Below are 11,867 nucleotides of genomic sequence, written 5' to 3'. Positions count from 1 at the left end.
TTTTTTGGTTTTTCTCTGGTACCGGGAACCGAACTCACGACCTTGCACTTGCCAGGCAGGCGCTTTGCCGCTGAGCTAAATCCCCAGCCCCTTCCATAACATTTAAAGGATCAAACTAAAATAAGAAAAGGAGAAGACTTCACAGGATACTACTTCCCTAAAATTGATTGTGGTGGTTCTTTTTCCTGAAGAAACATCATATAGGGGAACAGGAGCCATCATCTTTACCTGCTGGCAGTTTACATTCTAAGGCCACACTGTATATTAATGGTCTGGTAAGATACACGATGTATACATGCATGTGAATGATAGCTATCCCGATGGTGGGTCGCATCAGGCCCAGGGTTCTGACTGTACCACTTACTTGTTCTCCACAATGAGTGCACAAATTAAATACTGCTAAGGACACAGAGACTCAGAGAAGAAAGCTACTTTCCCAAAGCCACACAGCAGTTAAGCACAGAGATAGGGCCCTATCCCACGGCTGGCTCCAAAAGCTTTGCTCTTAATACATCATGGGAAGACAGAACTACTGCATTGTACCAGTGACTCTTTTATGTCCATCAGAGCCCTCGAGGTAGTTATAGGGAGGATAGAAAGCAGGCAGGCTGGAAGCAAAATCACATCCCTTCGCAGTGACAGATCCAGAACGTCTGCCCAGGAGGGACCCTTGCAGGTGGAAAGTGACGCTGAGGAGCCTCCTTACAGCAGCAACTGCATAACAAGAACAGACACTTTCTGCCGGGGAAGTCTGAATGGCGCGGCTTTGGTGGTCCTGGCTGCCCTTCGGGGCTTCGGACTGGCGCTGTCCTTCCAGACAGGGTGTGAAAAGGCGCCGCCCCCGCCCACCAGGAGCAGCGGAATCCGCCAGCGCCTCGCTGCCTGCTCGTCACTCTGCTGCCCTCTGCAGTGGCCACGCGGGGATGAGGACCCTGGAAAACTCGACCAGGCTCTACCCTACCCTGAACTGTGAGTAGGAAGAGTCAAACATTTAGATGCAGCCGGCAGCACAGGACCCAACCTGGGATCCGGAATAAATGAATGAATAATCAAAGGACTTTCTTAAGTAACAAATAAGAACAGTCCACTCACCCAGTAAGCTTGAGGTGTTGTTGGCGGGATGTAGGACATCACAGTAGCTAACTAAGCATGTGGCTCTGGACTCAGATCCTTGGGTTCTGAAGGTTACACGACTACTTACTGTTTGATTTTGTGCATGTTACTTGTGACTATCTGCCTTAGTTTTCCATCTGCAAAATGGAGATATACAGTAATAGTACCTAACTCAAAAAGTTGTCCTTTTTTTAAAAGAATTGTTCTAAAAATTAAATGTAATAGTTATGGTTTGTCTAGATGTCTCTCCAAAGCCTCATGCAGTCATGGGGGGGTGGGGGAGTGGGCAGCTTTTCAGAGGCAGCTGAATCCAGTATTGGTGCTTGATTCATGGTCCAATGCTGGGATTATGGATGTGAGTGCTACACCTGCCCTAGGGCAGGTAGTCTGCATACAATATAAGGGACAGAAAGAGTCTGGGCTCATAGTAAGTGAACCTCTGTGAGTCACTAATCCCTAATAAAACTTGTAGTGGTGATGAAGGCAGAAAGCCTCAAAGGATAAGACAAGATCACAGCCACGGACACCTGGATCCAACCTCAACTAGATAAATACTGTAGCCTCAGGCATCTCGTTCCTAGGTGGATTAACTTAATACCTTACTTGAAGAAGTCCTTGAGTGATTCCTCCCCTCTTGAGTACTCCACTCCCTTCTTCTGATAACCAAATAAATATGGGCCACCCAGAGAAGGTCTTGGTCTTTACCCTAAGACTTTCAAATTCTGCAAGAGGGCTTTGATCCTCCTGGAGCCCTGAAATCATTCCATTTGCCTCTTTTTATTTAGCCCTCATCATACACTCATTCAGGAGATTGCGGACCTCAATAACTAATTATTCCACTGATTTATTTGGCGTAATTCTGGGTGTGGATAATGGAAAGGCCTACCCTAGGTGCCACCACCCTAAGGGCGAGTGGCCTGAATGGATATAAAGGGTCAGAAAAAAGGTAGGCCACCTCCTGCTTCTGCTGCTACTTCATTGCTTTGCTGCCTTCTGCCTGCCATACCATGAAGTATTTCTTCTCTGTGATGCCCCTGTGCCATGCCACCCTGCCTTAGAGGCAGCTGACTACAGACTAAAACCTCTGTAAACTGTGAGCCAAATAAATCTTTTTTCCTTTAACTCTAGGTGTCAGATATTTTGTCTCAGCAACAAGAAAAATAACTAAGACAATCGCATGTAAAAGAACACATGGGATGAGAGAAACTTTTGCAGCCATCTTTGAAAAGATCTACCACAGCTAAGGGATTAGTGAGGAATGAGATTTTCTTAATACCATTTGGATTGAGTGACTCAGTTAGGCATATAAATCTGAATTTGAATTCCAGAGTTACCCACTAAAGTGAAAAAGTAAATGAGGATGAATATTTTTAAATTAGCATAACATATTTACACATGACTTAAATATGGTTATTCCTCAGAATATGGAAAATAATTCCTTTAAGTCTAAATCCTATTCAGAACTAGCAGTGATTTCTAGTGATTTCTAAGACCAAAAAGTAACAACTTTTCCTTAAAACAAAGGTTGAAATTAAGACCACACCTAAAGTGTGATCAAAATATACAATGAGCCAGGCATGGTGGTGCACACCTGTAATCCCAGCACTTGGGAGGCTGAGGCAGGAGGATCGCTGCGAGTTCAAGGCCAACCTGGGCTACAAAGTGAGCTCAGGGCCAGGCTAAACTGCATATTGAGACCCTGTCTCAAAAAGACAAAAAAAAAAAAAAAAAGTATATATATATATAGATAGATAGATAGATAGATAGATAGATAGATATAGATGATATAGATATAGATAGATATAGATATACAACAAATATTTAAAATTTATTACAGTGAAAAGACACCTTGCCATTATTCCCTCTCAAAATACTCCACCTCACTTTAAACACATTTATATCATCGTTCTTGCCACTTTTTGAAGCAGAGGTCCTCTTTCATGTTTTTGTGAACAATCAAAGATACAGTGAACACTGTAACTAAGACCTATCCAACAGAAATACAGGCTCATAAAAACATGCAAATGTGTCTTCATCCACCATACCACAGAACCTGGCACTGTGTGATGTCTGGTCCTTCCCCAAAGTCAAAATGACCATAAGAAGTGAACATCTGTAATAGATTCAGGACATCAAGGCAGCATGACAGCACAAGTAAAGACACTCAAAAAGAGGACTTCCAGAAGTGCTTCAGAAAGTAGAAAGAATGGTGGGATAAATGCGTTTGAGGTGAGAAGGGAGGGTATTTGGAGGGGGTCTCAGGCAATATGTCTTTTACTGGAATGCACTTTTTAAAAATTTAAACACGTACAACCTACTGCAGTATCTCCTACTCTGTGAATAGTGACAATGATGAGCGTATAGTGAACAGCTGAAGGGTAGTATGTTAAAGTGAGCAAAGCAGAAAACAATAAAAGGGAACCTGAATAATGACTAAGAAGAGGCAAGGAGAGTCTCGTAATTGCTATTCCTGAGACCTCATTTTTCCCACCTCCTCCCTTGTGTACAATTCATTAAAAAGTATGATATACTATACATTTTATTTGCATTTTATATTTTATTTGGGGAGAAATGTTTAAAGGCCTTGTAGAATTTCTGGATATGGCCACAGTTGTATATGAAATCACAAATAAGATTGGCAAAAATCTAGCCAAGTGAATTATTATTTATCTCAAACTCTTCAGTTCCCATGACTATAGAAAGTCTGGTCTGGGAGATAAGTTAGAGATGTATAACATTAAAAAGGAAAAAGGAGAAAGATTCTGATAGATTTTTTTTAATTTTGGAGAGAACAGAAAGCAGCAAGAGAGAACACTAAGATTTGAGGCCTGCATGATAAATGAATGGTTATGTTTCCTAGAGTGATTAAGCAGGTAAGTGGAAAGGAAAAAGAATTGTGTCTGCACAGAAGAATTACAGAAACAACAAGTTTGGAACTAAAAGAATATTTCTAGGGGAGGTAGTAGCCATCCAGCAGTTTCAGACATCCTGACATCACTGGCTTACTTCTACTTGAGAAAGCACCCCCACTGCTTCATTCTCATTTTATGAGACTATAACTTTTTATTATTCATTTTACTGTTTGTCATTTATTGAGTTGTTTCTACCCAGTGTGTTTACAACTCACATAAAATACTGAAGACAATCAAATATACAGAAACAAGGCTGGGAAATGTAACTTTCCCAGTGAAAATGTCATTAGTATCTAGGAGCAGCTGCATACTGTAAAACAATTGGAGTCACCTGAGATAGAAGGCAGAGCAAAAACAAGGGAAATGCATATCTAGATCCCTTGATGGAAAACTTTTTTTAATAGAAGGTAGATTTAAATGCGCCATCAGAGAAAAAGGATAAGTTGTCCAAGTGAGAAACTAGACAATCCATCAAGAACAGAATGCAAATAGAAAAAGGTGAAGTTCTCGTGGGAACAGGATATAAAATTGATGACAATAGGCCTTCCTAGAGGATGAAGAGCAATATAACAATGTGTACTGTGCATTATTTGCATAAACTCCAAAGAACTTGGCACCATCTACATTTTCTACATCAGAAAGAACCAGGAAGTATGGGGGAAAAAAGATCTCATGCAGCCAAAATAAGGGTTAGAATATTCAACTTTACTAAAGGAAATACTCAGATCCTTGTTTACAAATAATTCCAATAAGCTTAGCTGTTTTTACAAACTAAAGCCCTTAGGAGGTTCAGATTCAACATTTACATGTTATCTTAACAGGTCACATTTGTAGAGCATTAACTATGCACTCAGCTCTGTTCTAAGTTCTACCTAGATGGATGAATTTAACAGCACAACAACCTAAGGGATAAGGATTAGGGTTAGCCCCATTTTTATAAATGAGGAAATTAAAATAGATTTTTCTTAAATACCCCAAATTACATACGTAGCTAGTGGTAGAGAGCTGGGATATGAACCTAGTTAGGCTATAAAGGCTAACTGTGTTCCCATAGCCTTAATAACTAGCCCAGCTCTTGAGTGCATGAAAATTTCCTAGAGTTTTTAAAACAGATTAATGGGCTTCACTGTCAGACTTTCTCAGTAGGTCTGGGATGGCACTAAAGATCGTATTTCTAACAAGTTCCCAAATATATTAGGGCTGCCACAACAACTCACCACAATCTGAGTGCCTTAAACAATAGCGATCTACTTTTTCACAGTTTTGGAAGCTAGAAGTTCAATATCAAGATGTTAGAGGGCTTGGTTTCTTCCAAGACCTCATTCATTGTCTTACAGATTGCTATCTTCTTTCTGTGTGTCTATGTCATGATTTACTCTTGTTATAAGGACATCAGTCATATTGCATTAAGGCCCACACTAATTATAGTTTCTCATTTTAATCTAATTGCTTCTTTTAAGACACTATCTTCAGATAGTTATATTCTGAGGAATTAGGGGTTAGGAGTTCAAATATGAGTTGGGAGATATAAAGGTAGGGGTACACAGTTTAGCCCATAACACTATTTGAGAACCACTGAGATAAACAATAATGTGTCATGGAATGTTCTGGATGCTTTTATACATGTTTTCTTATTCAATTATTGTACATAAAATATTTTTAATTCTCACATGAGAAGAGTATTGTGCTCATTTTCTTGCAACTGAGGATCAGAAATGTTTAAAGACTTTCCTTAAATCAACAGTTAGGGCCAGGGATATAGCTCAGGGGCACAGCAACTTGGCAAGCACAAGGTCCTTAGTTCAAGTTCCAGTACCAAAAAGAACAACAAAACAAAAATAAATCACACAGCTAATGCAGTGGACACTGTAGCTGTATATTTAGCTTCCATTCTCCCCTTCCCCTCTTCCTAACAGAATCCTATTTTATTTATAAGTCCTCTTCCCAGTTCGCCCATATGTTTCAGTGGAGGCAACATCCTTTTCCCACCCCAAATCCTGGAGCAGGCCAGATTAAACTGCTGATCTTCTTTCCCGTTTCAATAGCGGTTCCAGGCATAGGTATGTGATCCAATTCTGGTCAATCAGATGTGAAGGAAATCTTCCCACAGGGATTCTGAGGAAAAGTTTGTCTAAGAAAGACACAAGATGTTAGGAAGTCTCTGTCCTTCCCTCATATCATGACAAAATATGAGACCTGAATCAGCTCCAGTTCATCCTGCCACCAACCTGAGAATGAAGCCTACAGAGCTGAGAGAAGGAAAGGACTGCTTGTGACATTGTTGAACACTTGCCCCCACCAAACCTGGACTCTCCCATTTTCCAAACTTCCTGCTATGCAAGCAATATGCTCCTTTATTGTTTGAAACAGTCTGGGTCAGAACTTCTCTCCCTCACAGCCCAAGGCGGCCCATCTGATTCAGCTGGTAAATAACAGTGCTATGATTTGAGTTATATGCAGGCATACGAGCAAAGAAATAGCTAAATTCAACATGACAGCAAGGCTGGAGGCAGAATGAATTCTCAATACAAGAACTCAAAAAGCTTAGCAATTTACATGAGGACAGATGCTATATGATTCCACTTATATGAGATGTCTAGAGTAGTCAAACTCATGGAAACAAAATAGAATGGTGCTTGCAAGAACTGGGGAAAATAGGAAGTTGTTGTTCTGTGATGTCTTACTCTGTTTTGTGTTGCTATAACAAAATACCCAAGGCTGGATACTTTCTAAAAAAAAGAGGTTTATTTGGCTTACAATTCTGCTGGTTGGAAAGTCCAAAAAGCATTGTGTATGGTGTCTGGCTACACCAGGGCTGTGGCAGAACTACACGTGTGGGAAGAAGGAAGCAAGCTCAGGGAGGGACAGCCTCCCTCTTTAATAACAATCCCTTCCCACCCACCCCACTTTGTAGGAATTAACTTTGTCCTCTGAGAAGTACTTAATCTTTTCCAAGAGTGCTGCCCTCTTGATCTAATTACCTTCCACCAAACGAAACCTCATAAAGTCTCCTCTACCTCAATGCTGCCACACAGGGGACCAAGATTCCAACACAGGAACCTTCAAGGACAATACACATGCAAACCATAGCACATGGGGTATAAAGTTTCAGTTTTACAAAATGAAAAAGTTCCAGAGCTCTGTTACTTAACAATGAAAATGCAACTAAATACTGTACAGTTAATACTGCTAAACTGTATTTTAAAAGGTTAAGAGTGTAAATTTTATACTTTTAACCATAATTTTTTAGAAAGGCATGGCAAACTAGAGTCATTTAGGATAGAGATAAGGAGATCTACATACTTCATAAACCTTGAGGATATTACATACAGAACATTGGGCTCTTTGTTCCTCCTACCTTAAAAGACTGTGCACAGGCTGTTCCTCTACCTAGAATATTCTTTTCCCAGATGTGTGCATGGCCACATCTTTCACTGCCTTCAGATTTTCAAATGTCTCTTTTCTCAATGAGGCCTACCATGACCACCATACTTAATATTGCAACACACTCCACCCTACTCACCTCTAGCACTTCCCATTCCCCTTACCTTGTTCTACTTCTTCTATCTTTTCATCATCACTTCCTAGCATGTTTTATAATTTACTCAAGTTTATTATTTATTATCTGCCTCCATTCTCTAAAACATGTCTTAGTTACATTTCCTGTTGCTGAGACAAAATACCTGATACCCAAAGTTAAAGGAGAAAAGGTTTATTTATCTCACAGTTTGTAGAGGTTTCAGTCCATAGTTGAATGGCTCCGAGGCAGGGTGGCTTGGTAAAGAGGCATCACAGAGGCGAATCAGTTCGTGGCAGGCAGAAAACAGCAAAAGCATGCAAGCGACTAGCAACAAGCCTTTTTCTGTCCCTTAGATCTTATCCAGGCTACCCCCTCCTTAGGGCAGGGAGCACTCACACCCTTAGTCCTAGCATTGCACCACAAATCAATCCCAGTGTCACATACTCTAGATCCAGCCACCTCTGAAAAGCCCCACCTATGACCACATGAGGTCTTGTGGGGACATCTAGACACAAGCCATAACATTCTGTTCTTGTTGCTCCCAAAGATTCATGCATATCCCTTTACACAAAAGGCATTTAGACTATCTTTAAGAGTTGCCAAAGTCCTAACAGTTTCAGCATTGCTGAAAAGTCCAAAGTCTCCTCTGAGATTTCAGGCAAACTCTTACCTATAAATCCCTGTACAAGAGAAAAGAAAGTTAAGCCCTTTCAACATACAATGGCATAAGTATTACCGTTCCAAAAGGTACAAATAGAGGGCTAGAAAGCAACAGGACCAAAACAAATCTAAAACCCAGTAGGGCAAACATTAAGTCCTACAGTTCCTTGTGTAGCGTTTGAGGCAATCTGTGGCAGATATGAACTTCAAAGGGCTTGGGTGGTTCTGCTCCTATGGCACTTCTGGTGGCTGTAGCTTATATGGCTTCTCTCTTGGGCCCACTCTGCTCCCTCCTTGCAGTTTTCCTCAGATAATCCACATTCCTGGCTTCTCTAAACTCCTGGGGTCTCCAATGCACCTTCAGCTTCACACACATAAGATCAACAAGAACAAGGATCTTTTGTCTATTTTTGTTCTCTCATACATCCCAAATGTCTAGACTAATGCACTCAGTAAATACTGAGGGCTGGGAATATATCTCAGTGGTAGAGAACTTGCCTACCATGAATGAGACCCTGGGCTTAATTCCTAGTACCAGAAATAAATATTCACTGAAAGAATAAATGAACATTAATATTTATCATGATAAGTATCAATTATCTGCTAGAAAATTTGTATACACTGACATTATAAAAATAAAAATGACTCCTGAAAAATGACTTCTATGCTGAGGTGGCAGATCTAATTTTGCTTCCACCCCACCACCACCACAAAAACTATAATCAAGAAGATGGGAGAACAGGAAGAACATTCCCAAAATGTGGAATGCTAGAAAGCACACAGACTAGTAGTAACTTACTTAGCAGGTATGAAAGCTGAGTCCTCAGGCTTCAGGAGAAACAATTTAATTTATATCATAGGAACCTCAAAAGACTCAGAACAGGCTGCACCAAGTATCTCTGGAAGTAAGAGGTGAACGGGAAGGTATAATAAGGAATTTGGGGGAAGCCTATGTGAGAAGACAGGGATTCCTCCCTACTCCACTCTTGTGGCAAGCGTCTTCTCCCACCTTGATATGATGGGTCCTCTGGAGAGAGTAACCGGATGGATCTTTTGATTTGAGGAACTAGTACTATGCTAAAACTAGGGAAATTCAGAGACCAAATACATGTTGAATGCTGAGCCCCTCAAAATACTGGCAATCGGGCCTTTACTCTTTAGGCAGAAGATCAAAATGTTTATTTTAATGAATAATCTGACCAACCAAATGGAAGATCTGAAGATACCAACAGCTGATCTTGCTCATCATGTGGCTCAACCAGATCATCATACCGTACAACTCAAAGCTGATAACTCCCACACAAGTGCTCAGGTTTTTAAGTTCCCACTTTTAACATAAGCAGACAATCAAGGATTCACCAAACAGCTGAGGGAGATCTCAAAACAAGCAAGGCCGAGGTCAAGGCTTGACTGACTTGATCAGTCACACCACTTTTAGATTCAGATAGTTTATTACACAGACAGTGAACAAACCAACCAAAGGTGCCAGTTCCCTATGATCCTTGTCTCACATATCAAGAAGGTAACATTAAAACAAAATGTATCTGAGCCATGTGTGGTGGTGCCTGCCCATAATCCTAGCACTTGGGAGGCTGAGGCAGGAGGATCAGCACAAGTTTGAGGCCAGCCTCAGCTACATAGTGAGTTCAAAGCCAGCCTGGATTACACAGTGAGACCCTGTCTCAAAAACAAAACTGAACAAAAAATAGAGCAGGTGTCCGCAAGGCGTTGCGAGGCAACCTTTTGTTGATGAGACAATTCTAGACTCCTGTTAAGCAGTTTTATGCTTTGCAACTCTACTGGGGAAGGGAAACAAGAAATCCCATACATAATTAGAACCCTGGAAGTGATGAGAAACCTCTCGTGTCAGCCTCCTAAAATTGTAGGGAATTGAGTGGGAGGTGACTACCTATCCTCTTATGTTCCTTAAGAACCACAGAATGGTCTGTCAAGACTCAAATTAGATGCTGATTAGGTCAACAGTTAAAGATCCGATAGTCAACACTCCATCATATTCCTGTTTTTGCTAGAATGGCTCCAAACAGACCAGGCAGATCAAGGATGTTGACAGTAGACAAATTCAACCAAACCGTAGCCTCTGTGGTTCCTATGGTATCTTTACTAGATACTAGGATAGACGAACACGCCCTCAGGCACACAGCATGTGACCGCTGATCTGGAAAATGTTTCTTTTCTATTACTACCAGGAAAAGGGACAAAAACAAGACTATATTCTCAGTCTTCCTCCAAGGCCATGACCCAAATGACAATACTCTTATCAGGACAGAGAAGCCAGAGTATGGAGGTACCTGGAGAGGCTTCGTGGACAGAGGAAAATGTCAAATCTCTACCCTAGAAAAGGGACAATAGTCCGGATTGGTATTCAGATTTCTGACAATCAGTTCATACATTAGCACCATACCTAATTGAAAGAATAAAAACCTTAAAAATACAGTACCAAAATGAAGCAACTTCACACTCCTTCTGTGCTGGAATTCTATGAATATTATGAAATATATTTCTAATGGAATGTATTATTGATCACAAATATTCCATGTCACTCCCTAAGGAATGAGTGGATTCTCCTGCTCATAGAATCAGGAATGGTTGTGTGACTTGTTTTGGACCAACAAAATAGGAGCAAAATGTGACATGTGTCACTTTCAGTCAGCCACTTTAAGAGGTTGTCTGCCTGCCTCTGAGATTATGCTAACAGGAGCATCTGACAGACTAGGTCTCTGAGAAGTACTACAAACAAAAACAAACTAAACCAATAAAATAGAGAACAAAATTTTACCCCACCTGCAAATAACAGCTACATTAGAGCAAAGACAATGTCTATCCTGGTATTGTATCCCAACATTTGAAGGAAGGCACTTCCGAAGACCTTTGGTTTGTGCTGGGGTCTACCTGAACCCCTTAACTAGCATTAACTGTGCCGCTCTCTGCCAAGCCAAAACATCACAAAGATGGTTGAAACTTAATGGAAAGAAATCTAGCGAAGCAAATAGTAACCAAGTCTTGAAATTACTTTCAATAAAAGACTTACTAGTAGGTTTTTGTTTGTTTTTAAGCCTAACGTGGGGGGCTTCAGCCACTGGAAAGCCGACCCTGTGCACTACCTCTAACAGTGCAACACACCAAGGCAATCAGCACAACCGTGTGGGGCCTGTTGTTGCCATGTGTCTCCACTTCTCACGTAGGTGCCAGCAACCAGTTAGCAAGCCAACTGCCTACAACCCAGCAGTCTGTGCCCCAACTCGCGGAGCAATGGTCTGTCAAGGTGCCTCTTGGGACCCCAGGCAGCTCACCTCCACTGGGAGAAGCATAGACCAGACCCGGATGTACATACGAGGAAAAGCCAAGGCCCGGGCCCGGGTGGGTGTTCTGGCCACCAGTCTGTGATTGAAACCTGTAGGAGTTGGAAGGGCTGACGGGAGACCAGAGCAGAAGACACACTCAGGATAAAGCCTAAACCGGAAGCCAGACCATTACGGCAAGAGCCAACAAGTACCCTGGGCCTCCGCCCCTTAGAGGCAATCCCGGTGATTCTCTTCTATTTAAGGGCAATCCCGCACGGGTGGGACCTGGAGAGGCACAGGTGACCGCCCGCCCCCGCTCGCTTCCCTATGCTTCGCGATCTCGAGAGAGCTGCAGTTCTC

General features: G+C 41.6%; 1 long non-coding RNA gene across 1 annotated transcript; it reads right to left on the bottom strand.

The window, feature by feature from the left end:
• Positions 1-4,709: 4,709 nt before the first annotated feature.
• On the bottom strand, positions 4,710-11,676 carry LOC102010525. The gene is made up of 2 exons (XR_262002.2): positions 11,517-11,676; positions 4,710-6,156 (listed from the first exon to the last, which is right to left on the bottom strand). It is a non-coding gene; the product is annotated as an uncharacterized LOC102010525 (long non-coding RNA).
• Positions 11,677-11,867: the final 191 nt, after the last annotated feature.

This window comes from Chinchilla lanigera, unplaced genomic scaffold, assembly GCF_000276665.1.
Source record: "Chinchilla lanigera isolate Chin_1 unplaced genomic scaffold, ChiLan1.0 scaffold00039, whole genome shotgun sequence".
NCBI lineage: Eukaryota > Metazoa > Chordata > Mammalia > Rodentia > Chinchillidae > Chinchilla > Chinchilla lanigera.
Note: the sequence above shows the minus strand (reverse complement) of the source record. Positions and strands in the feature narration are given on the sequence as shown.